Source organism: Strigops habroptila, chromosome 5 (assembly GCF_004027225.2).
Source record: "Strigops habroptila isolate Jane chromosome 5, bStrHab1.2.pri, whole genome shotgun sequence".
Taxonomy (NCBI): Eukaryota; Metazoa; Chordata; class Aves; order Psittaciformes; family Psittacidae; genus Strigops; species Strigops habroptila.
The window spans coordinates 35854041-35881292 of record NC_044281.2 but is presented as its reverse complement, the minus strand read 5'-3'; the positions used below and the strand labels follow the sequence as shown (position 1 = coordinate 35881292).

The 27252-nt window shown below is 38.1% G+C and overlaps 1 long non-coding RNA gene across 1 annotated transcript in view; it reads right to left on the bottom strand.

The window, feature by feature from the left end:
• Nucleotides 1–5739: 5739 nt before the first annotated feature.
• Nucleotides 5740–27252, bottom strand: part of LOC115608348 — a 94199-nt gene continuing 72686 nt past the window's right edge. Inside the window, exon 3 of the long non-coding RNA XR_003991512.1 lies at nt 5740–5887. This is a non-coding gene — a long non-coding RNA (uncharacterized LOC115608348). The remainder of the gene's footprint in view (nt 5888–27252) is intronic.

The following is a 27252-nucleotide window of genomic DNA, read 5'->3' as shown; positions in this document are numbered from 1 at the left end:
CTAAAGCTGACAGACACTACATACGCAGCGTATTTTTGAGGTAAAGAGAGCATGCATACCCACTTGTATGTACACACATGCACACATATTTTCCCTATTAGAGCTCCCTTTTTTTGCCTTTTTGATTTTACTTGTTTTTACAGGTGCTAGCTACCTTACAGTAATCACCAAAGAGAAATTTCTACAGATTTATTACATGTTGGGATGCTGAATGACAGAATACAAAAATTTGTGACACCTAAAAGGCTCTACATCTTTCCCTCTATTCGGACCTAAGCCAGCTCTCCACAGCTGAGCAATAGCTTCTTCTCTGGTTGCCAAGAGAATGACCATAGTGACTTAGAGTTCCCAGGCTTCTCTTGAGAATGACAGAACTACTCATTTTGTCTTCAGCTAACACTGAAAATGTGAGCCAGCAATGGCAACCCTCAAACAGAAAACTACTCTGGTATAAACAACAACAAAATTTACTTTAATTTCCCTCCATCATCTTAAAAAGATAACAGAGTCTGTTTTGCAAAGTTTCAACTCCTCCAGTTTATTAGTATATTGACAGACACGTAAGTTGGATCATTAGAGCTGTTCGTAGAAAGACACGAACAGGAAGAAACACTGAATAATTTTCTCCCTCTCTAAGTGTACAAAATGTACAGCCTGTCCTCAAACAGCACTCATAAGGACCCTGCTGACCTTTCTGAGCTTACAGGCCAATTTCACATAATTAATGAATCTGAGTATTATCTCATGACTTTACCCATAAGACACAAAAGCAATCCCTGCTAAAAAGTATTCAACTGCATTATCAAAGGGGTCTCAAACTTACCATTAGTAAGCCAGTTATGGCAATGAGTCAGTATTCCACCTCACAAGAACAATAGAAATTTTCACACACTAAGCACTCCTGCTACTTCTGTGAAACTAATTTTGAGCCAGTTCAATGATCTGTACCCCTTTGATCACAAAGGACATACTCCATTATTATTCCAGCAGCATAAATTACAACAGATTAGGAACTTGTTGAATTGGACTGTGGCCATGATGCATGTGTTTGCTATTAGTGCTAGGCATGCCCCTTCAAACCTGCTAGAAAGAGGATACAGGTAACAGAGTTTATACTGCTAAAGTATCTCACATGCACTGTAGAAATTTTCAGCTGTTCACTTAATTTCACTTTCTTGTCTTGAACAGAAATAAAAACATCCTGGTCACAGCATTCAGAAGCTCAAACAGCAGATTAAGATAAATCAAAACAGCAGATTAAGATAAATCAGAGTTCAATTCAATATTCAAATAGTCTTATCTACGCTTAACATAAATAAGGCTCTCTGCTTCCTAGTGACTGGTGAAGAATGCAGGTTCTGTTTTTAATTAAAACAAACAAACAAACAAGAAGAATGCAAGAATGAACATTAGACGAAATATTCAGTTTCTCTACAATCCTTTGGAACAAACCTGAAAGGCAAAAATGAAAACAAGCCTGTTGGTAAAGAATTTTGGGCTACACTGAGAGAATAAAGATATTTGCAAGTTTTTATTTAGATTCTCATATCCAGGAAATTGGTAGGGGCTCTGACCAACTGCCCTGTCATTTTGGGTTATGGGCCATTATCTGACATGCAAAAAATGTCAGAAGGTTATTTTTCTATTCACTACTAAAAAAGTCCTTTTGCATGTAATCAGCATGTGTTAGGAACATCACTGGAAAGCCTAGAAGCCAAGTCCTCCACGGTATTAGCATGGAGGATGCTACATAAACACAAAGAAAGCGGGGGGGGGGAATCTTCCTTATTTCTAGGCACTTAAGATCCTAAAGATTTCACCCACTGATCAAGTTTTAATCCCTAACAGTGACTGTAGCATAGCTAAAGCAACAGGCTCTTCTGCTGAAGATAAAACATACATAAGACCTTTTCTGTGGTATATATAGCAGAAGATCATGAATTCCCAGCTACCATAAGCTAAGCCAGCAAAGGCACTAGTCAGCACAGCTGCATCTAAACTAGGAGTCTGCTGATGGCATGCAGTTTGTTCACAATTCCCCAGTGACGTTACTATGGGAACTTTTGTAGTGAGAGTTCCTTATCTCTGATCCAAGTTTCAGAAAGACAGGAGTAGGAACAAAGGAAAGAAACTGAGGAGAATGATACGAAACCATATCAGCACATTGTGTCCCATTTACTGTCCTACTGGAGAGTCCCAATGGTGGAGACGAGGCACTTCCTACAGGCAGTAACCAAACAAGGTTAGCATCACATCACCGATTTACAATATGGTTCATGTTCTTAACTATTTAACTGCTACTGAACATTTATTTTACATTTAAGGAAAAGAGGCTTTACCCAACTATAGTGATAAAAGACAAACTTTTGCTAGTCAAAATACTTGCAAATACTTCTGAAATTCAATTTAAATACACATCCTGGTGCAGCTTTAAATTCAGTGGGTTAAAAACTAAATGACAACAAAGCATACACTTGACACAACAGCCCACTGCCCTCCTCCCAGTTCTTACTGCTGGCTTGCTACCAGAGAGAACAAATATCACAGAAACAGCAACAGTGACACAGATCTGCTTACCCCATAAATAGAACCAGAAACTGAATGGAGAAACTCACATAATGCTTAATATGTATGCTGCTTTCAGAAGCACTGCAAAGCCTGTGTAGGTTGTAAGCACTAAGTTCTCACACCAATTTTGTAGTATAATGGTAGCTAGGAAAAATGACTCGGTTATGAAGTCTTCCTTGCCTGAAGCATATCAATATTAATAGAATCACCATTTGTCTTAGGGAAATCAAACGGTACTGGGAGAAACCTACTGAGCCACAGAATGCTTAGCGTGTGAGAAGTTGTAGTCAATATTAATTTCTGGTTTATTTTCCCATTATTAATGGTGGCAATGAACAGTGCTCAGCCTCTCTCTCGCCTGTGTATTTCTGTTTCAATATACGTATCAATTTCCCCTGCAGACTTACTGTCATATCTAATGAGCAAACACGTGCTATATGACGTCTTTCTATGTCCTTGATTTTTACATTATCTCTAATTAATTCAGATCACCAATTTCATATATTTTTTAAAGTGGTCACAATTAAAAAGTCATATTAACTTTGTGCAGTCTTACAGCACATAATGCAGAAAACCATGTAACATGTATCTGTTCCTGTTGCCTGTCACAAAAGAACTGTCCAATTTTTTCTTTCAAATTTTCATTTAGAAAACCCCTCAAAAACTAAATAATGATGCTTGACTAGATATTATTGCAGTACGAGAAAGAATGCAAATACAGCCTAGCTATTTAACTCCAAGCAGAGCATTTAATTTATGGTGATAAGTTGGTTCTGCAGACATGCATCCTGAAAATGTCATCTCTAAGACATTTATGTTTTAAACCAGTCAAGCACATTGACAGTACTTGGTAATAACAACTCCATACATGAGCCCTTTAAATTACAATCCACAGTATTTTTAAACTCCGAAGATGAATTACAGCTTCAAATGAATTTCAGGTATTTCCTTCTCATAATTTCCTATTAAATCTCAACCAAATTGTTCTGCATTTCTTTAAGCCATCACAACAGTCAACATTTTTAAGGAAGTTGTTAAAGCACCAAAGAGCACAGTGCCTTTCAAAACAAAGAATACATAGACCAATCCCGGATTCACTGGTCATGTCTATATTTGCAAATAATGTGAACTAGCAGGAGAAGAGTTGCAAAAGGAAACAGTGGTGCATGGAATGGGTTGCCCAGGGAGGTTGTGGATGCTCCATCCCTGGCGGTGTTCAAGGCCAGGTTGGACAGAGCCTTGAGCCACGTGGTTTAGGGCAAGGTCTCCCTGCCCATGGCAGGGGGGTTGGAACTAGATGATCTTAAGGTCCTTTCCAACTCTTACGATTCTATGATTCTATAGAACTTCATGTCCACATTATATCCATTTGACAGCATTTTTATTTCAGATTAGGCCTTTTCTCATCCCATGGTCTGAATGTTCATTTGATGAACTGTACTTCTAGAATGAATCCTTAAGTTCAGTGTATTCAAAAGGAACTCAGTTTGTGTCTCTATGATCACTCCATGATGTGAACCAAAGCACAGTAAGTGGTGACAATCAAATTTGCTTCAAAAGCATGCTCCTGATTCGAAGTAAAGCACAAAAGGAGATGCACCCATTGAAGTAAATGGAAGCTTTGCCATTCCTTTCAGTGAAATAACTTACTTAATCCTTCCCTCCATTTTTTTCCTCTCTGATCTTTCAGTTTAGGTTTAGTAAGACACAAAGAGTAAAAAAGAACTGATAAATACAGTAGAAGAATAGTGTTTTAAATAAAGTGAAAGTTTGCTGGTGTGGTTGTTTCGATTGCTTTAATTTACACTGGCTTTTCTCATTCTCACAATTACACGCTTAGAACCAAAACAATGGGATAAAGATGGTGATATTTCCATGCCTGTGCTCAGAAGTCCACTTTAGGGTCACACTGCTGTGCCCAAGCTGAAGGCAATGGGGCTCTACAGAGGCTGAAAAATCTACTTGTATTCATCTAAGTTATACTTCTGAGCTTTAAAAGAATGTGTCTATGTACCTATGAAAGGTAACATACATAAATCTCTTTAGGATCCTTTTGTCCCGTTTTCTCAAAAATGCCTCCACTCACTCTTGCTGATATAGAGGGGAAAGAAATGTGAATGCAGGTACCTGCATACTACTGCGCCCTTAAGGAACATGAAAATCTAGTTATCATGGAAGAGGCTGTTTAAAAACCTCATACTCGGGAACTAGAAAACTTTTTATTTTGTATTATGCCTCTCCATAATATCCTGTAGCCAAAGAATGTCCTTTATATATTATGTATTTTTCATTGTCTTTCAAACTCTTAAAAGTCATTAATCTTGTGATTTATCATTTACATAGAAATGATTAGGTGATTATGCATACTTATTGTCCACTGCATAGCTAACACATGAAATCCAAACATTCATTATAAAGACAGTGTGTATAATATTAAACTAAGACACTTAATAAACACTAATATAGTCACAAAGCAAGTAGCAAAATGCTGAGCAGACAATAAACATAAACCCAATCTTCTAGCACAGTAGTTCCTTACACATCTTTTCTATGAGTTAAATACCATCCCCCTCATATTCTTTACTGAAGTCATAGAAACTGCTACCGCTTCTTCCAAAGTGAAGGATGACTCCAGCACATCTATCCTTTCAGAAAGCATACTCAGTACAAACTACATTCCCAGCCACCAGGAGGTTTGGGAATAAAAACTGAAGAGAACTGCCACCTTTTCCCTCCACCCCAGTCTTTAATAAAAGTGGTGACCTTATGATACTATAGTCTGCATAACTTTACTGTCAATCTTGCCCCCATGATATTGCACCTGCAGCCTTGGAAATTAGCAAGATCTTGTTTTGAATAAATAACAGATTTTTTTTTTTTTTTCAAGAAAGAGGAACTTTTAACAGCAAAAGACAAGCCTAACAAAGCTTACCAAAAAAGTAAATGTCATAGGGAAACAGAGACTGTAGGAAGTATGCATCAAATGCTTATTATTTGGTGGGGTAAGTAAATGAAATCTGTAAAATTGCAAGTTTGGTAGCTTCTCCTCAGCTCTTCTCCAAAATTCTGAAGTCTGAGTCAGACTAACAGACTTAGTTCAATGACCTCCCCATATAACTGTCAAAATAGCAATATTTCTATTGGCAGACCCACGTTCTCAGAATCACTTACCTGTATGAAGTTCTTCTTGGTGCATTCTGTATTTACATCACTGAGAAAGGGTAAGGCATCAAGCACAGCAGAATCCTTGGTGTGAGAGCTGCTGGACTTGCTGCAGATCTCCCTTGATCACCTGTCTTCCCATCCAGAGGGGCTAGGCCTGAGAGCAGAGGGGAAAAAAGTGGTGCTTAAAATCATAATCCAAAAACCAGAGGGGTCGTATGCACTGCACAGTGTCTCTCTTCAGTCTTAAGACACAGGAATCTTTCGACCCTCAGCTCTGCAGCTCCCACTTCCCCTTCCGTATGAGAAAGAAAAAGCAAGCCTTTAATTCTAGACTCCCCTCTGTTCTTGTTCAATAGCCACAAGCCATTTGAGGTTCAATAACCACATTCCTTCCTTTGCCATTTGCCCATACAGTTCCTACCCATTGCTACATGGCTATTTCTCCTCTAGATATTTCCTCTTTTTGAAGCTTCTCTCATCTGCATCACACAACTACTCCACCTGCTGCCCACACTGTCTCTCAAAGCACTACTCCACCTGCTGCCCACACTGTTTCTAACTGGCTACTTGGTCACAGCTGGAGAAGATAATTAGTTTCCACATTAAGCCTCTTCAGCTACTGCTGTGGAAAGCATGCACTCCATCACATTCATCCTGGAAAAATCACTGGTGGATCCTGAGCAAAGTGCATGGAAGGTCTGTGAACTTCCCAGCCCAATTCTACTAAAATATTCTGCAATTTCTTATTAGTGCAAAATCAATTAGATTTTAGCCTCACCCCTACAGCAGGCTGGAATTAGACTGCATTTTCTCTTTTCAGTCCTTGTACACACCACTCTCATACAAACCACTTCTTCAGGTGGGTGCACCTAGGTGCCCAGAAGCTTGCCTGCAACAATAGGTGCATATGTAGTTTCCCTGATACATCTGAAACAGCCTTCTCACAAAGATAAACAAAATCCCAATTGTATAAAGCATGTCTCCTCTGATTCTCATTTAGTAAATATGCACACATGTGTCAAGGCTTTCCTGTGGAAAAACTAAAACAGCTGAATACCCATGGCAGACAATTGTGCTCCATGTACAGTATTTCAGCAAATCTGTACCATTTAACCATAGCATTACTGCAAGAACTTATTTTAGGAAAACAACTTAGGAACGTTAAAAAGTCTCTTTACAGTTTACGACAGACTTTTAGGACAGCTCAAAAGTTGCATTCTTCCCATTTCCTTAAAATTCATGATAGGAACTTGCATTCTTCTAGTGCTTTACACAGAAAAGTTTCATTGAGACTGCTTGAGTCGTAAAGATGCAAATCATGTTTGGGCCTGTTGTGACAGCGTTGCTGTTTTGGGGCTTTCTAAACAAAGACACAGCCTAGTTTAGAAAGGAGACATTGTTCATTTTGGGCAGGGTGCTCAACGAAAGTCTCCACAAATCAAGCATACTGATGATCATAACTTTAAGCTATTTATACATTTTGAGAAACAAACAAATCCGTGACCACTGGTTGAGAGTTACACAATTTGTTCATTAATTAGTATTCCACCTCTTATTGTTTAAAAGTCCCTCTCATGCTAATCAGGCACACATGCTGTCTTTCTCTTGAGTCAGTGGGCCATGAGTGGGTGGTCATGCAGCCCCCTGCCAAAATTACCTTTTACCTAATTGCTGCCGATTTTCTTCTGGGCAGTCATCCAAGGGGGCCTGATGTTCCTCATTATCAGTTCTGAGTCATCACCCAGAGAAGCAGAATGGACGCCCTTTGCTTAAAGAAGTCTTTTTTATGTTATCTGTTATCTAGATTATCACTTCTGAACTACTGATTGGATTACCATTCCTTCCCTAGGTGCCTCAAGCATCTATACAAGGAGGACTAATGGTTTTAAACTACAAAAGGGGAGATTCAGGCTAGACATGAAGAAATTTTTTTTTGAGTAAGCGTGGTAAAATACCAGAATAGGCTGCTCAGAGAAGTGGTAGATGTGCCATCCCTAAAGACACTCAAGACGAGGCTGGATATGGTTCTGGACAACCTGATCTACTTGAAGATGTCCCTGCTCACTGCTGCAGAGTTGGACTAGATGGCCTTTGAAGGTCCCTTCCAACCCAAACTATTCTATGATTGTATGTATTGCAGTTTTTTTTGCTGAGTTCTTCTTATTCATAAATATCATAAATATCCCTGCCATGGGCAGGGATGCCTCACACTAGACCATGTCACCCATGGCCCTGTCCAACCTGGCCTTGAACACTGCCAGGGATGGAGCATTCACAACTTCTTGGGCAGCCTTTTCCAGTGCCTCACCCCTCTCACAGTAAAGAATTTCTTCCTTATATTCAACCTAAATTTTCCCTGTTTAAGTTAGAACTCATTATCCCTTGTTCCCCTCCAGAATCCTTGCAGGCCCTCTTCAGATACTGGAAGGCTCCTATGAGGTCTCCATACAGCCTTCTATTCTCCAGGCTGAACAGCCCCAATTTTCTTAGCCTGTGTTCGTATGGGAGGTGCTCAAGCCTCCTTATCATACTCATGGCCCTCCTCTGGACTTGCTCCAAAAGCTTCATGTCCTTCTTATGCTGGGGACACCAGAACTGCACACAGTAGTCCAAGTGGGGTCTCAGAAGAGCAGAGTGGCAGAATCACTTCCTTCAACCCGCTGGTCATGCTTCTTTTGATGCAGCCCAGGACACAGCTGGCTTTCTGGGCTGCGAGCACACACTGCCGGCTAATGTTCAGTTTCTCCTCAACCAACACCCCCAAATCCTTCTCCACAGGGCTGCTCTGACTCTCATCTTCACCCAGCCTGTAGCTTTGCCTGGGATTGCCCCAACCCAGGTGTAGGACCTTGCACTTGAATTGGTTGAACTTCATGAGGTTGGCATTGGCCCACCTCACAAGCATGTCAAGGTCCCTCTGGATGGCATCCCTTCCCTTCAGCGTTATCAACCGAACCACATAACTTAGTGTCATCGGCAAACTTGCTGAGGGCGCACTCAATCCCACTGTCCATGTCGCCAACAAAGATGATGAACAAGATCAGTCCCAACACCATCCCCTGAGGGACACCACCCGTCACTGGTATCCATGTGGACATTGAGCCGTTGACCACAACTCTCTGCATGCGGCCATCCCGCCAATTCTTTATCCACTGAGTGGCCCATCCATCAAATCCATGCCTCCCCAGTTTAGAGACACGGACATTGTGGGACAGTATCAAACTTTTTGCACAGGTCCAGGTAGATGACATCACCTGCTCTGCTCCTGTCCATGAGTTCCATAGCCCCATCATAGAAGGCCACCAAACTGGTCAGGCATGATTTGCCCTTAGTGAAGTCATGTTGGCTGTCACCAATCACCTCATTGCTTTTCATGTGCCTTAGTGTAGTTTCCAGGAGAATCTGCTCCATGATCTTGCCAGGCACACAGGTGAAACTGACTGGTCTGTAGTTACTATGTAACTATGTATTATGATACACATCTTAAAATTATTCATATATATGCATGTACTTTATTACAGATGTTTCCTTTCAATAAATTTATTGAGACAACAGAGTCAGTTTAAGGCTTTCTGAAAGTGGCAGAACTCTGTAGCACTCATCACTGAGAACAGGTTAATGATGTTTACAAGAACATTTGAACAACGCTAATCCAGATTACACATCTGCTTTCAGACAGCATGTGTTTCTGCCAGCCTCTTCTAGAGCTCCTGTGACACTTGGGATTTTTTGCTTGTTCAAGAAGCTGGGGAAGAGTTAGTGGCACTTTTAAGACTATCAAGGACTCTCACATCTCAAGACATTTTAAGACACTCATGTTTTCAAGAGCCCTTTGAAAGGAGAGAGTTAAAGAGTTAAAAGGCCTTCAGTTCCTTTGCCATTTCCAGCAACGCTGACTTAGAAATGATCCAGCACTTGCAGAATATACCCATGCTAATAGAACTGCTTGGGCAGTCTAAGGGCTCCCTGCAGAAGATAAGATGCCTGGCAACTTACACAACAACACTCTGCAACACTGGCATTTTAATCCAAGTGTGCCTCATAGGGCAAATGGATTAGGTATAAAATATCTTTAGTTATATCTGCCTCTGATTTATGTGATCAGGTAATTCATCATATAGTAGGGACAAAAGCAGACTTTCCTTCTGCTCCACTGAATAGGTTGTAGAGCCCAATTCAAACCAGTGCTGAGGCCAGAGTATATACAAGCAGTGTGCCTAAGGTTACGGACAAGTGAGAGATACATAAATCATGTAAAGCCACACATGTGTTCCTATTCGGTTTTGTTGGAAATTACAGTGGATGACATTAGAATCTTATTTGCAAGTATTAAAGCTGTACATATTTGCAAAACTGCAGGAGATTGTCAATAAACAGACAATCTTGCTTCCAAAAAAGCAAGAGGAAAATGCAACAGGAAAACGCATCCTACAAAGAAACACCTTCAAAAGGGGGAAAAAAAAAAAAAAAGGTAGTACCTGTGAACTTCTGATACATGAAAATTTTCTACTGAAAATCTAATGCTTCCATACTGTGTCATACTCATTACAGAATTTACTTACATTTTCTTCTCTTTCAGAAAATTGAGAAAGCCATGATCACCATTTGGCACATAGCAATCTATATATTCAACAGAATCCGAATCCAAAGAATTTTAAATAATTAATGAAATTATCTAATACAGAAAATATCCAAACACTCCTAAAGCCACTGTTACAAAACTTCCAGACAAAACTATCCTTTTGGAGCACTAAGAATTCTAGTGAGACAAAAATTATCATTATTATTTTGGGTGCTGTCACACTAATTGCAGTTAATGAAGTACTTGCTTTACGAAACATCTAAGAGAAGTTGAGTATAGCAGAGTAACATTATAAAACCAAAAGAGAACACATGGTTATCAAAACCTTCTTCCTGACTTGGTTAATGCATGACTTTTTGAACCATGCTAATAAAGGTGTAATACTTTTGGAGTGCCCAGAGGCAGCGGAAGCACGTCCTCCATTAATGACATTTCCAGTATTCCAGTGGAAATTATTCAATGACATGATACATTTTGAAGATTACAGTTTCTCCAAGATGGTTTGAGTCTTGTGCTTATCGGGAAATCTGTCTTTGTGAAACATTGAATTCTTCAAACACTTTCCAGTAGTGGATCAGAGTGTACAGGAAAATGAATGAGAGGTGCTTAAATATGTTCTAATATATGAGTAACTTCCTTCCTCTGCTTTTATTTTTAAAGGACTCAAAATGGCTATCTCCTGGATAACTCTAGGTAACTTCATACTAATTTCATTCCAGAGTGAACTACTGACTGTGAACTTCTGAAGAAACTAGAATATGTAAGCCCACCATCAATAAAAGGGCAGTTATGTATAGCCAATGAACTTGTAACTATTACTTTATTATTTTCCCCGAGTGTGATATAAAATTATCCCACATCATATCAAATCAGTTGTATCCAATCATTCCAAACAGCAACAATTTTTTTTTTTTTTTTTTTTTTTAATTCAGCCATAGAAGCAGTTCTGCTGACTTCTATTTCAGACGGGAGAAAAAATGAAAGCTTAAATGCTCCAAGACAGGGAAAAAGAGAAGAAAGCAGAAATACTGAATTCTTTCCTCACAAATATATTTAAATATTTCCTTTATTCTAAAATAAAAGTTTTGTGAAAAATAGTTTAAAAATCAAATGAATGATACTTATATTAATCTAATAGGATAAAATAATCTACTAAAGAGAATCCAAAATTTCAGAGTATATTAAGAAACCAATATCTGAGGTATTATTCCTACAGTACTTGTCAAATGCATTCCGTTGTTGTTAAAGATAGTATAAATCATCTTTATTATAAAGTCCCAAATTCTGCAGATACAGCAGTGATGTGCTTTTCTGAATACAATATAATATAACATAGCACAACCAAGAGCCCATCACTATGCTGAGTATTAAGCACATATTGAGTTTAAGTAAAGAAATCTAACCTAAAACATTTCCCCATAAGCAACAAGGGATTTCAGTGGTATAGGCATCCTGTAGTTAATCAGAAATTCTAAGTATGGAATGTATTTTTTCTTTTCCTCAGCTCCTACCTCCTGCTTCAAAGGTTGAAGGCCTTTATATAGATTTTTAAGAATGACTCCATGTATTGAGACATTGAGGAACCTCTACACAGGAAAAGAAGTCATAAGAGGATGATTCTTCTAATATTTCACCTAAAAAAAAATTATAGGAAGTACAGCAGAAAATACAACCAGATTAATCAGCATTACTTCTTAAGTACTCCAATAGCAGTTCCATTAAGTAAACCTTGAATAGGATTGCCAAAGCAGTAAAACACTGTTAGTATTGGAGCTATTGATGCAATAAGCTGTTTTAGCTCCCAGTCTTGAAGCGTTTTTCTGTTTGAGAATATATTCTTATCACCATAAAAACACACTTAATGTTAAGGACACATAACCTGAACTATAGCAATTACTACTTATCATTCTAATTATCCTAAGATAATTGTCTACTCCTTGGGTGAAATGCAGTTTTAAAAACCGCTGCATTTTGAAAAACATTGAAAAAGTCTTAGTTTCTGATACCAGCCAGGCAACAGTGGAAGAGCATTAGTTAAACATTACTAGTGAGAGAATAGTGATGAAAGCAAGAACTTGTATACCCTAGATCATTAACTGCACCTGGTGTGAAAACTAACAGGCAACCACATCAAGCCTGTTGGACATACAAATGGAACCTGCTCATGCAACCCTTATATGCTCTAACTCAAAAATGTCTCAAAACCACAAAAAAATACTTCTGCATAACTGAAAAATTACTTTCTCCTCATATTTACTTTTCAAAATACCCTAATATCATGATTGTATAACAGCTCATATAAGCAATCTGATCCTATTTGTTTTATAACAACAGCTTACATGCCCTGACAACGGAAAGCCTTTAGAGGTGTTTTTCAATATTATATTCAGCTGATAACACAACCAGCTTTGAAGCTGGGGGAAAACAACAGAAATACCTGAAGTGCTTAAATGTACACAAAATGGAAAGGTATCTTTCAAACTAAACCATGAAGTGCAATTCTGTTCAGGAGTACCATGTGACACAATTCATGTAAAGCACAATTTTTCCGAATTTAGAATTATGCTATACAATATCTTTATTTTTAAGTCTAAATTATGAGGAATTTGACAGAGTTCTAGTATTCAGGGAACCTGTAGCACTGCCATGTAATACTGTATACTAAGAAACAATTTTATGCAAGACTAAGGCATAACAATCATTGAAAATGTTATTAAAATCTTAAATGATTTATTCCTTGTTGTTAATGATGTCCTTGTAGGAACATGAAGTTAAATATTTTTCTCCATATTAATTAAGTCCCTTTCAATTTATTTTCATCGCCTCCAAACATTTAAAAAATCTTTCCACCCCACACGAAGTAGAGCTGCTAAGGAGGAGGACTGCTTCCTTTAACAGCTATGCTACCTTAGACATCACCCTAGCCTTCTGAAACACTTTCCAAACACTTTACACACTGAGCTATACCAAGTAATATTAGCCCCAATTTGGAAATTATATCATCTGTGATAAACAGACAAATAATAATGTATGTTACCCCCTCTGCAACACCAGAGATGTTCTGTCTCAGGTATTTTCCAGGACGTTAGAACAAAAAGGAAAATAGGAAGATAGATAGCTACCCTTTAAATGAGACTTATTACCTCCATTAGCCACCATCTCCCAAGAGTATGCGGATTCACGTTCTATTTAGTCAAAACCCAAAGATAACAAAGAAAGAGAACTCTGCCCCTCCTCCTCACTTTTCACTGACGAGAGCTCAGCAGGAGCTACTGGGAGGCGCCGGCGTCTCCTCACGGCCTCGGGGCAGCTCAGAGCCCTCCCGTGCACTGCCTGAGGAGCGGCCCCCTGCAGCCGCGCGTGACAAACAGCCGTTAACGCCCGCTCCGAAGAGGCCCGACCGCTGGCCTCGCGACCTGCAGTGCGGGCGGGGGAAGCGGGCGCACAGGCAGCGGGTCACGTGCCCGGCCAAGCCCTCGCTGTGGTTTGCCACCTGCTTCCGCTGGCGCCAGAGCGATAGAAGCCGGTGTTCTGGCGGTGAGCACAGAGACAGGGTTAAGCTGTACGCCCTCGGCTGACAGAGGGGCTGTCTGTGGGAGGTCAGGCGTGGGGACACACCGGCCTGTTCAAATTTACTATCTGATTTGGCAGGGAAAACGTGTGTGCTCAGGGGTGCTCACAGTACCAGCACCAGAGGAACCCTGCACGGGCAATGGGGGAAGACTACCTACAGAAAACAGAGGTGGCACCCACGTGCTTGAAGCAGCCATAGATACTCCGTGGAACACAGCCATTTCCAGTGTTTTTCATGTCCTTTGTAGCTTCAAAGGCTAGACAGATAACCAGACCATGGAGAAAAACCAATAGTCTTCATTCAGGTTTGTTTTTTTTTTTAAATACATGATAGGAATGATACAACCACTTTCACATGTTGGCTTGTTTTTCTCATTGCATCTAATTCAGTGCTTCCTACACATCGGTTGTTATAACTGAAATGTAGACTAAAATTAATATACAGTTAAACCATCATCGTATGGGTTAAGATATTAACTGACCTTCCAGAGTCAAAATATGGGGAGTTTGCAAGACCTAGAATACTATTTTAAAAGAATTACATATACATATACCTATAGTTATTTATGTAAAGTGTTGGTATAAAACTGTCCAGGTATTCAAAATGCTATCTGTTAGCATTTGTAGGGGGGTTTTTTGACCTACTACATTCCCATTTGACTTTTTAACCTATCCCATTTGAAATTTTAGCCTAAAACCCCCCCAAGAATGTGGGATTTAAATAGCTTATGATTTCTTTAGTACTTCTCACCCTTTTTGTATGTCTTACAGCCAGAGGTGTAGGCTATTATATTTAGCTATACATAATGTACAGAACATATGGCCAGTCTAGCTATACAGCTCACAACAAGGGCTTTCCCTGCATCTTAGGAGAAGCAAGCAGGAATATTCCAGCATCCATCTTACTGTGTAGAACATGTAATTACACCAAGATGGTAAATTAAGATAATGTTTGAGCAAATATTAGATGGGGGGGGGGGGGGGGAGGGGAGAAAATCCCTAAATGGACAGGATAGTGGAGTTAGAGAATACAAGACCCAAATTACCCTACCAACCTAGATACGCAGTGAGATTCAGTGGCCTCACTGAAACTCACTGGCCAAGTATCTGCTGGCTTGCAACAGGAACACAGTTTCGTCTGTGAAGTACTGGCAGTTCTCTCTTCCTGTTTGCAGACAGGAATACTAATGTACAGTGAGGAACACCCCTCATGCATTTTTATATAATGGGGCTTTAGCTGGGTGCATCTGGAAATGCACCTGTAAAGACCACAGGGATGATAGCTGGACTTGATCTTAAAAGTCTTTTCCAACCTAGTTGATTCTATGGTGTATGGATGCCCCATACGCTTGTTTCACATTACATGATAGCTAGGTAGCCACTGATTGCATCATCCCTCTGCCTGAATTCCTCTCCCAGCAGCTCATTCATCTCACTCATGGTCTGCTTAACATGGAGCACAGATAATTACAGCACAACTGGAATCATAATGAAGACTGTAATGCTATATATAGACTCTTTATAACATGATCACATCCAATTTCCTTCCAATAATTCATGACAATCACACAATAAAACAAGAGAATGGTCCAGATCCCTACAAGGATTTAGGGACTACAAAGGTTCTCCTCATCAAAAGAGGAAATCATTAACTGCCTCTTCCCCCTCCCCTTGAATCCAAATGATAAGCCTCATGACTTCAGGATGCCTAAATTCAAATGTTCCTGTCTTACTTTAGAGGCTTTGCACATGCATTAAAAGCTTTTCAGACAGTTCTGCTCCCACCCATGTGCAGAAGTTTCTACATCTTAAAAGCTGAGCAGTCCATCATTGATTTTATGGATAACTAATAGAGGTCAGAGAGTTTATGCTTAGCAGTCCCTATAGCAAGGAACTGACACACCCCCCCCCCCCCCCCCAATTCATTTTCTTTTCTAATGAGCTGAGAGAAATCCTTCATGGTCTCAGGCTTTTACCCTACCCAAACACAAATTAACTGTCTTTGCCTCCAGCAAAGCGTGTAGAGGCTTCTTATTCCAAACCAGTTTCCATCTTAATGGTTCAGGCTTCCCCCAGTAGGTGGCTTGATATACTGTCCCACAGAGAAAGGAAATGCAAATCTCAGTTTTTAGCCTTGCTAAATGATTTACTACTTACAAAGCTATATAAAAGGGAGTTCAATGATCACAATTTCTTCATCATTTGCATTGTTCTACTCTTTGAAAAATGTGGGGAAGGGCATTGTGTTTGCACATCTCTTTTGCCCTAGAAGATTCACAACCGCATCTGGTTTTGTGGACTGAATTACTGCAATTAACAAGGAGGGCTAAAACCACCCCTGAGCCACAGCTACTTCCATTTTGGCTAGGCCTAAACAGCTCTCTGTTGAGCCCACTTGCCCTACACAGCTTTCTGTGCAGTTCCTGAATCATTCTAGACTGTAGCCCTCTTCGCAGGAAATTGAAATGTGTGGTATGGATCCTGTAATTTATATTCCAAGGACGAGGAGCCTAACTTTGGCACTGCAGTACCCGTTTCATTTCAAGATGCAGTTCCATTTTCCTTTCTTTCATTTCTGATGAAGTATTGTCTTGCAGACATGTACTGTCTAAACAACTAAAGGGGAGAACGTTTCATGTCTTTTCCTCGTCAATTGAGAACATCACTTAGTGGTATCTTTATTATTCTCTGTATTGGTTAATTAAGCCTAATCTCCTATCCATCCTATCTTCCTTGGCAAAACTCTTGTACTAAAGCAGGCAAATGTCTTTTTCAGAAGCTTTATCATTTCAGGAAATAAAACTATCTACTCCACACATCAGGGGAATTTCCTTTCTAACTACAAGCACAAAAACATGGAAAAATTCCATAAGAGCAGAAATTAATGCAAGCACAAATTAAGGTTACTTTGGAAAAATCAGACCAAATGATTTTATGTTGTTGTGGTTTAAACCCAGCCGGTAACTCAGTACCATGCAGCTGCTCGCTCCCCCTCCCCGTCTTTCTCCCACCCTCTCCAGGCAGGATGGGGAGGAGAATCAAAAGAATGTAAATGCTACAGGTTAAGACAAGAACAGTTTAATAACTAAAGTACAGTATACTACTACTAAAAATAATAATGATAAGGGAGATAATGAGTGAGAGAATATAAAACTAAAAGGGAAAAGTAAAAAAAAAAAAACAATAAACACAAGTGATGCACAGTACAATTGCTCACCACCCACCGACCAATACCCAGCCCAATCCAAGCAGCAATCAATCCCTTCTACATGATTCCCTCCAGTTTATATACTGGGTGGGCATGATGTGCTGTGGTATGGAATATCCCTTTGGCTAGTTTGGGTCAGGTGTCCTGTCTCTGCTTTCTCCCGGCTTCCTGTGCCCCTCCCTCACTGGCAGAGCATGAGACTGAAAAGTCCTTGATCAGAGTAAGCATTACTTAGCAACTAAAACATTGGTGTGTTATCAGCATGGTTTTCAGACTAAAGCCAAAACACAGCACTGTACTAGCTACTAGTAAGAAAATTAACTCTATCCCAGCTGAAACCAGGACATATGTATGTTCAACTCCTGGCCTCTGAACACACATTCATAGTGCTCTTTAGAACAAACTCAAGCACATACACAAAGTGATATCATTTTATACCTGTAAGAAAAATCAATCCAAAAGACAACTACATCTTACTTCAATTGAAATTTCTTGCTTATTTTTTCTATTACAGAACCTTTGTGAGGTAATTAAAAAAAAATCCACCTCTCTTGAAATTTTCTATCAAACTAAACTGTTAGATATTATTAAAAATCTATCAAATAACCAACTGCTGAGGATCACTTCAGAGTGCTTTTACACATGCCAAGTTCTGTTTTCCTTCTCTCGTTAGAGCAATAATTTCAGCTGTTCACAAAGTTTAGATATTTGGGTGGTTTAGAGGGAGATGGAAAAGGATATCATTTCCAAGTATGCTCTACAAAACAAGTGCATAAACTGATAGCCAATGTGCTATCTCCTCAGTAGAACTGAGCAATGACAACTTCTTGAATTCTTGGGATAGTTTTTAAAGGATGTGAGAATATATTTTAAAAGCGCTCAGTGAATCATCATCTCCGATTACATGAGATGAATCACAAGATACATCTAAACATAATGCGTTACAATTTATAACTTACGCAAACTTTTTGTGATTTAAATTTTCAACACACGAAAAAGAAAATCTCGAACACAAGCAGTTCTGCAAAATCTCCAAATAGAGGGACTCTGTTTTGCTGCTGTGCAAAGTAGCCTGCCTATCCTTCACTACCAGCCCCAGGAACATCACCCCAGCACAGAGAACAGAAAGGAGAAAGGCAGGCTTTTCAGCCTAGTTTTGGCTGCAGTGTTCATATGCTGTTCTCCTGGTTAACAACGTGAGGAGACAGACCCAAAACCTGCAACATGCCGAAGGAATTACACAAGCATAACTTGCACAAATATAATTTAAAGACCCTTCTTATTCATGGATTATTTTATTAGTAATTTCTTACTCATCCTTTACTATTGCTTTATAGTTCTGAATCTCTCTTAGGGATCTAAACCGGTTTTTTAACACCCTTGAAATGAAATGGATGTTGATGTCAGGAAACTGCTCCAGAGACAGGGTTAGATCCTTAGCTGGAATAAACTAACATGTCTTTTAATTTTAACAAAACTATTTACATATTTACATCTGTTTATATGCTATTGTACAACTCTTTCCTCACCCTTTTCCAGTGTTTTCTTTTTTAAAACACTAAATGCTCCTTTTTTGGAAATGTATACAAACTAACTCTGCATGGCACCTACCTTGCCACCAAGTTCGCAGTTCATGCATTTGCCTTTGCAGTGAGAAACCACTGTTCGTTAATATTTTCGCAGCCAACTCTTGCTGTTTTATCCAAGCTAACTGACAGCAGAAATACCAGCTTGATTGAACAATTAGGTAAACTGGCAGTAGAGGGTGCGAGATTTGGATTTGCAAGGAACGGTGAGGTGACAGGGCTCTGAATACACGGGGAAGATCAGATACCTAAAAGTTCTGGAATGAACTCTATAGGAACGTTTATCCTATGGATTTTTTCTTTTCTGCTTTGGACTTTGCTTGAAGGAATTTTATGTTCACTATGACCATGTCTGCTAACCACCAGGCTGAAAAACCTACTGCTGTGTCCCAGTCATGATGCAAGTAACTCTCCCCCCTCAAGAGTCTATTTTATTTCAGTTAACTTCTTCCCATTATGATTACTTATACCTCCTGGAATAATTTTCTGTAATTTGTCCTGTCATCTTAAATGCTAATGTTTTTAAAATATCTGTAGACATTGCATTGATGTGCCATATAACAGACCTCCTACCCAAAACATCTCCATTTAGGTTTGTCATTTCCCCAAAATATAGGATATGAATCTGTTTGCCAAGCTTCATAACTTCTGGCTATATGCTGAAGTGCTGGTGCTCAGGAACAGTTTCCTCAGAAGCCTAACAGGAGCTTTTCCTGTGTAATAAGTTCTTAAGCAGGCCTTTTGTAAATTAAAATGGCAAGTAGTACATCTTTTAAATTCCCACTTACTATAATTGCTTGTTGCTACTAGCCCGGTTGAAATCAATATGATAACAACTAAGAATTTAATTTGTATTGAAGGAAAAACTGCCTTTCATTCATCTGTAATAAAAAAAACCCAGTCCTCTGGATAGACCTGTTTCTTTCCATCAAAATGTTCTGTATGTGAGTTCTGACCACCAGCTAGCTAGATGATCATGTAACAAAAGCCAAGGCATACTGCAGGCTATTTTAGCCTTGCTTAAAAGCCATGTCATCACTTCTGCCTTTGCAATAGACACAAATTTTTGCACAAAGAAAATGGTGTCTTAAATTAACCTGCATCTACAGGCCAAAACTGCCACAGAACCACACTCTTAAATAGGTGACATTGTTTCCAGAGGTCCTTCAAGGACATTATGAAAGTGGGAAGTACAGAACAGGAAAGTTCAGTTTCTTTCCAGGTAAAGAAGATCCCTTAAGTTCTCATGAGCATGATGGGCCTGACAAACATTTTCATGAACAAACACCACTTTCACTAATGTCATAAAGGCCTTTGCCAAATGTAAGAATAAAAATATATGGATGTGGCTGCATCATCTAAAGATTTATCTTGAAAGAGCTGAAATGCTGATGATAATCTCAGCAGAACATCAAAATAGCAACCCCTGCGGTTGCTGCAGCCAGTGAAATGTAATTAGCAGACTCCAAACACCATATATTTCAGTTATATAGTAGTTTCTTTACCACATTACTTGGTATGGAAAATGCTTCAGTTTTGAGAGGGGAAAAATTAACTAGCAGATAATTTTCAGTTGGTAGCAGCTTGTTTTCAGGAAACCCATACCAGAAGCCCCATATTAACTGGTTTGAGGCATGAGCATCAATAAATGGTAATATTTCTATTTCAAACAACATTCATTAGAAGTTCTACTTTTCTCAGGTTGACACCAGCAGCAATTTGTCTTTAAAAATGAAATAACATTCTTTGAGTTATTTAAAGCATGCTTTTTGGGGACAAAGCCACAAACAGTTGCTAGGGAGACAGTAAGGTAAGAAAATGGATTGCTATCAAGAGGCTAATTAGTCACATTCACACTTATTTCAGAGCCCTTTCATTTCTATCCCTAAGGGAAAAATGTATTCCAATATAGAGTTATGAACATGTGCTTTTAATAAACAAATCTCTCAGAACTGTTGAGATGGAGCTTTACGTTTTAAGGCATTATGAGGCATTGTCAGAAATAAGGTGGTGAAAAGGTTTGAATGAGGGCAGCCTGTGAATCTGAACTGCACTGTGACCCTCTCTAGCAAAGAAAATTACAGTTTAACTTGCTTTTGGCATATTTAAACTTACAGGAACTGTATGAGAATAGGACACATTCCTTTTCCACTCCACTACTGAGCAGTGGTAAACCTCTGGGTTAGGCATTTCCATCTATAGACAGTATTTGAACAGGAAATGGATGCCTGTGTCCCTTAACACACTTTCACAGTTCTCACAGTTGTAAAAAGTTATGTCTTTAATAATTCTCAGCTCATTTCTATCTATCCCCAGTTTTCAAACTTCTGCCATTAAGGACTGTGATTTCAGCAGATAGATGCTTATAGGCTAGGTACCACAAGGAACGTATTTAACCAGACTGGAAGTCTACCAGTCACCCTAATGCCTTCTTAACAAATTAATTACCCTTTAAAGTGGAGAATAGTAGAAAAGAAAACCCATTGTGTGTGATTTTTTTTTTTTTCCCTGTAGTCAGACAGGTTATATAAGCCAGTTATGGAACAGTGCCAGGAACTGAGATTTTCGATGGAGTTTAGCTGAGTTAAGTAAAAAGTGGATTTTGAATTTCAACAAAGCCCATAATTATTATTTTTTTTTCATTTATCTCAATTCTTGTTCATTACCGAGCCCCCACCCTCACCCCCCTCCCTCTCCAGTTAATCTGTAAACTTGTACTACTGAGGAATCAGCTCAGTAAAAATCTTGTTGGAACTGCACAGAAATTCCCAATCATCTCTTGTATAAATCTTTGCTTGTATTTCTGTATGTGAAACTACAAATATTACAGGGGTTATTTAACCTATTCCCTTGCCAGCTGTCTAAATCTATTTAAGTCATTCTGGCACATCTGTATCTAATGTGTTCTTAAGTATCTCCAATACTAGAGATTGTACAACTTTTCCAGGCAACCTATTCTCATGCTTTCTGCTACAAGTATTTTCTACCAAGTAACTTGGTATTTTAAATACTTTTTTCTGAAATTCTGTTTGTATCATGTAAAAAAAATGGGTAAGTCATAGCAAAGCTTTTTCAACATCTTCCCTGACTTAAATGACTTCTCACAAACAAGACATAAGATGCATACTATGCAGTGCACTTCAACCTCTGTTTTGGTTGTGCAAACTACGTGACAAGTATTCATTAACAGCTGACACTTCGCAGCATTCAGAATCTGTTTACAAACAATTGACTTACAGGGAAGAGGATTACCTTTGGAGATTCACTTGCAAAGAGTATTTTGGGAAGATCTAGCCAGTACAGGGATAGGTGCAACAGCCATTTAAGTGCCACAAATGGAGACAATTGACAGAAGTGGTGTATGAAGCAGAGAAAGGTAACTGGAAGGAAAGAGAAAAAAACACGCAAAGTCCGCAAAGCCCAATGTGTTCCAAGAGCCCCTTTCATGGCTATCAGTTTTAATACCAGTGATCAAACAGCTGCAACAGAAGGTTGATTTGACCAATGTTTACTTTAACAGGATATTGTTTCAGCTATATTTCACACCAAAATGTTTTATGTTCATTTCCTTGAAGATTCTAATAAACTGATTTAAAGGATTCTCTGCGGTGTCTTCACGCTACAAGCTTATCTCTTTTGATTCTTAGAATATTAATTACCAGCCACATGCAAGTAGCATTACTGAAATCAAGCTTGGAACTGCTGGACAGAATGAATGACTGTTTCGAATTTATTTCCTTGGACTTTACAGATAAGCTTTTACTCACTGCAAGCAATTGTCCAGTCAATGTGATCCATGTCCACTGTACAGAAAGGGGAAAGTATGAAGTGGTTTTACTGCAATACACTTTATTGCTCTTATATTTTAATTTTATGGGATGCTCAGCAGGAACAGTTGGAAGCAAAGTATTCTGCAGTCAAAACACATTCCCTTAAATACTAGTGATTCTTTAAATCATACATTTCTAATTTTCCAAAGCCAAGTAATCACTTAATCCCCTCCTCTGTACTAGTTTTGCATAAGCTGTCTGATATCGTCTTGTTATTTGCAAAAATGAGTATGAACAGTAGCTCTATCCATTACAGCTTTTGGGTCGTAAAGATTTATACACAACAGTACCAGTGTGAAATTCTATTATTCCACAAAGTTAAAACTGAAATAAATCATAAGCTTCAACATAAGGAAGCAAACATAATTCAGCCTACTATTCATGTTATAGGAATAAAGTCTTGAAATTAGGTTATAATCCACAAAAGATTTGTTCTACCCTGACTCACAGGAGAATGCTATACAATGTATTTATGCTCTATTCTAAGCGATTCAGATCAATACGTCTCTGTTTTGTTTTGGTTTTAACAAAAATAAAGGCTCTGAAATCAGACCTCAGAGGATTTTAGTTTATCAAAACTAGTATGATTTTTAAGATTAGTCTTATTGTTTGTGCAGTCAATAGCTTTTTTTTTCTTTTTCTTTCTCTTTTTGTTTTTCCTAAGAAGTGACAGCCTAAATCTAAACAATTCCAGTAAGTACTTGTCCAACAGTTTCTACATAGGTGGCTATTTATTTGGAGAACAGGTTGTGTCTATGCTTAAAGAACCACAATATCCTAATGGCCTGCCAAAACAGTCATTAGTTATCCGGTGACTGTAAAACAGAGAGTACTTAGAAACTGATGCCCAGGTATTTTACAGCATACAGAGGAAAGAAAACAGAACTAATACAATTCAAGTCTTGCAACTCTGAAAAGAATTATAAAGAATGTGGAAGTTCCCAGTAAGAACATCAGAAAGTACATCATCAAGAAAACACTGAAAATCAAGTCTGTGAAAAAGGAAAAAAAAGGGAAAGGCATTTTATGGGGAAGGAGAGAAGTAGCAAAAATAAAAAAAATTTACTAAGAACTGTGGCAAACATCTGATGCTGAAAATACAACCCCTCTCATTATGACTTTGTAATACCATGTTACATTACATACGTCCTAAAGTACTGATTACATGCTTCTTCCCATCTGCAGAAGCAGTATAATTTCATTATAGGGCAGGTGCAACCCAGCCTTTGCCATTTGCCTTTGTCAACTCCATCACTGGTTTTCAGTGGATTAATGGTTTCTATTCTTATATGCTTACTAAATGGATGGTTAGAAAAGCTCTGAGTAGTATTTTAGAGCAACAGGCATTGTTATTTAACACTAGTGATCTTACGTCAATTTTATATTTGATCCACTGTAATTTTTCTCTTATAAGTTATTATTATTATTATTTATACTTTATTACCATCATATGTGTAAGCTCTGGATGTCTCAGGGCCTTGTTACATTAGGCAGCAGAAGCATGTAGTGGAAAGGTAGTCTTCACTACACATACTGTAGCAAATCAGATGCTATGGAGTATAACATATAATACCATATACTGAGTTCAGATGCTTTAAAAATAAAAAAAAAAAAAACAAAACCAAGCAAAACCAACCAACAAGAGTAAATCCACAAAACCCCTCCCAAAACCCAACAACACCCTAAACCCCAAAATAACTGCAGTTCGAAAATTAGGAAAAGTAAAAAGGGTGGACGAAAACATTATAAAGAAAAGCAGTTCACATTTAGTGAATTTTGTTAGCTATTACAAGAATTAAAAGGCACTAGTTTCTCTCCTTAAGAGCAGATGACATGAAAAGCAATGAATAATTTATGTCCGACAGCAAAGGTACTTCTAAACTTATTAGCAATGGAAATATTTTTTTTGTGATCATAACTTACAAGTACAGCAGTGTGGAAAAAGCAAAGATGTATACATGCAAAAATAGTATTTTTGCAGAACAGGTGGGAAAAAATACCATTAGAATGCCTATTTTGTTTTTTCTTCTCACAGCTAGAAATACAAGCTTTTAACTGTAGCACATATACAAGAAAAACTAAGCAAAAGAAAAACCACAATTCAGTGATATGGATGTTAACTGAAAAAAGAATGTAATCTATTCATCTTTCCTTTCACAAATCAAAAGGAAAAGAGAAAAAAAAAATCTTACTGATTTTCCTCAACTTTAAGTCTTGTTAGGATTTTTCTTGATGATTTTCTATCAATCACTTGTGTTTGAAAACTGCCAATGTTGCAATATCCACCATTCACTTCAATGAAGTCAGTGAACTAAGGAGCCACCACAGAACAAGATTTTACCTGGCATTCACGAAATAAGACTTCATTCAGATATAGCCAGTTTATCATCATGATTCACATTTCTTATCCTTTGATCAACATTAAAGATCACTAGGAAAACCTAAGCCAGGTTGTAAATACTGAGCGATCAAGAGAAAATGAGAATTTCCTAACTTCACCTGCAGGTCAGTCAACCCTATACATCAGCAAAGTGACTGCAGATTGCTGAGTCCCCAAAGCAGTCCTGAAATAGTTATTGCCAATCACTTCTGTTATTAAAATATCAGGATCAGACTCCAAGGATCTTAAATATATTTTACACTCAGTTAAGAGCTTGGTGATTTAGATAAAAGTTTTAAAATACCGTTAAAGGTTCCTAGTTTTTTTCTTCAGTGCCAGAGTTTTACAGATCTAGAGTGGCTTGAGAGTATTTAAGCACTTACCAATATCTTAGGGCTTTCAAGAAAGAAATACTAATTAAAGTACAGCTAACAATCTTAAGTTTGGCTCTTTAGCTGGTTCTTTTCTCATAGTGTCATAAATCTGGCCTAAAAGCATGTTGAACACACAAAGCTCTGACTGCTCAGAATTTAATCAAAGAATGGACTTCTTATAGAGACATTGCTAAATGCATCTGACAGTTTAATTTCCATACCTCTCCCTGCATTACCTTTAGACTGGTTTTGTATTTGTAAAGCCCTAGCTTCTCTTTGAAGAAGGACAAATTTCCTGTAAAGTTTCAAGACAACTGGTCAAGCATCCAAAAAACATTAATCAACAATTTTTTTTCCATTTTGAAATTTTCAATCTATAATGGACTTGGCTACCTTCTTTACAGCAGAAAAGCTTTGATTCAGAATTGTGCTTTACCTAGGGAAAATGGGAGAAAACTTCACCATATATGTAAATACAGAGGGACCCAAATCAAGCCTGCACACAAATTTCCATGAAACCCTAGTGTTAGTTCACTACATGTCATGAAAGGTGGCTGCATAGGAAGTAATGTGAGAAGGGATTTTTTTTTTTTTCCCCTCAAATATGGAGTGTCATTTTTCATGAATACCAGGATGTGTGCAAAAGATGGACGGACTGTAAAATACATTTCTTGTACAAAATGCCATAAAAAATACAGTTTCCCCTCATTTTGTATGTACAGTTAAGCGACAATTTTAATAGTTCATTAGCATATAAAGCTGAAGACTGTTGCGAAAAAATAGCACATTACTTCTGTTCTGTACCTGTACTGTACGTGTACACGATATTCACACACAGGGATCAAATCAGTAGAATAATAGAATGAAACATCCCATATTTTACCATTTAACTGAAACTTCAGTAAAAAATACTTCATTACACTCAGTTTGCAATAAAGTACCTCTTCCACTGAAAGAGCAGGGTAACACCATCCATTCTGAGAGCTGCTTTGCTGTCATGGAAGTCATGCAGTTAGGGTAGAAGAACAAAGCTTTTTTGTCATACTATGTATAGAAACATTTGAGCCTTGAAATCAAATTAAAAAATTATAACTGAATTACAATGTGCTTGGAATTTCTTTCATGGAATAGCACTCACTGAAAGCAACAAAGATAGTATAACCTAAAACGGGATGCATGTGTATAGGGGAAAACTTTTCTAATACATGCATTTTTTTAAATATACTTATTTTCAATTTGATTTAATATCTAGACATGAAAAATAACAGCACTGCATGTTTAAATGCACCCTGCTGCTCAATTAATAATAGGAAACAGCACGTTAGTTCTCCTACCCTTCTCCTATGAAAAATTTCTTCTTAGATTGAAATGCTTTTCTGGAAATTCAAATTACTACAGAACATTGCATTTTGCAAATATCACATATTATCTATTTCATTTCACCCATATTTTTATATGTTATTAATACTAACTAAAAAAAAACCAAACCACCAACCAAACACCCTCCCCCCCCCAAAAAACAAAAACCAACAACAACAACAACAAAAAACAAGCCAAAAAAACTTTTGCTTCTTGGCTTAGAATATTACCTTGTTCTGAAGCAGTTTCATCTCAACAGGAAAAAAATGAAAACTGAGATGGAAAGCACGCTTTCCTACTTAAAACACTATATAGCTAACATAAGAAAAAATTAGTTGCCTAGCTGTCTCTATGAAATGATTTAAAAAAAAAATATATACACCCTCAAAAGCAGGTATCTAGCAAGTATAAGAGAAACATACTTTGCTCTGAATAATTCTATTTCGAAATGAAAATACTTTGCTGTTTCCACTTATCCTTTTTCTCTTGTAATTTCAGCTAATACACCTCCTCATTACCATGTCTTTCACTTGTAGTACTGAAGTGTAATAATTTCTCCTAATAATTCTTGATTTTAATTGTATTTTATCACATGATAATGTTAACATAAGGAATGCAACCTCCTTT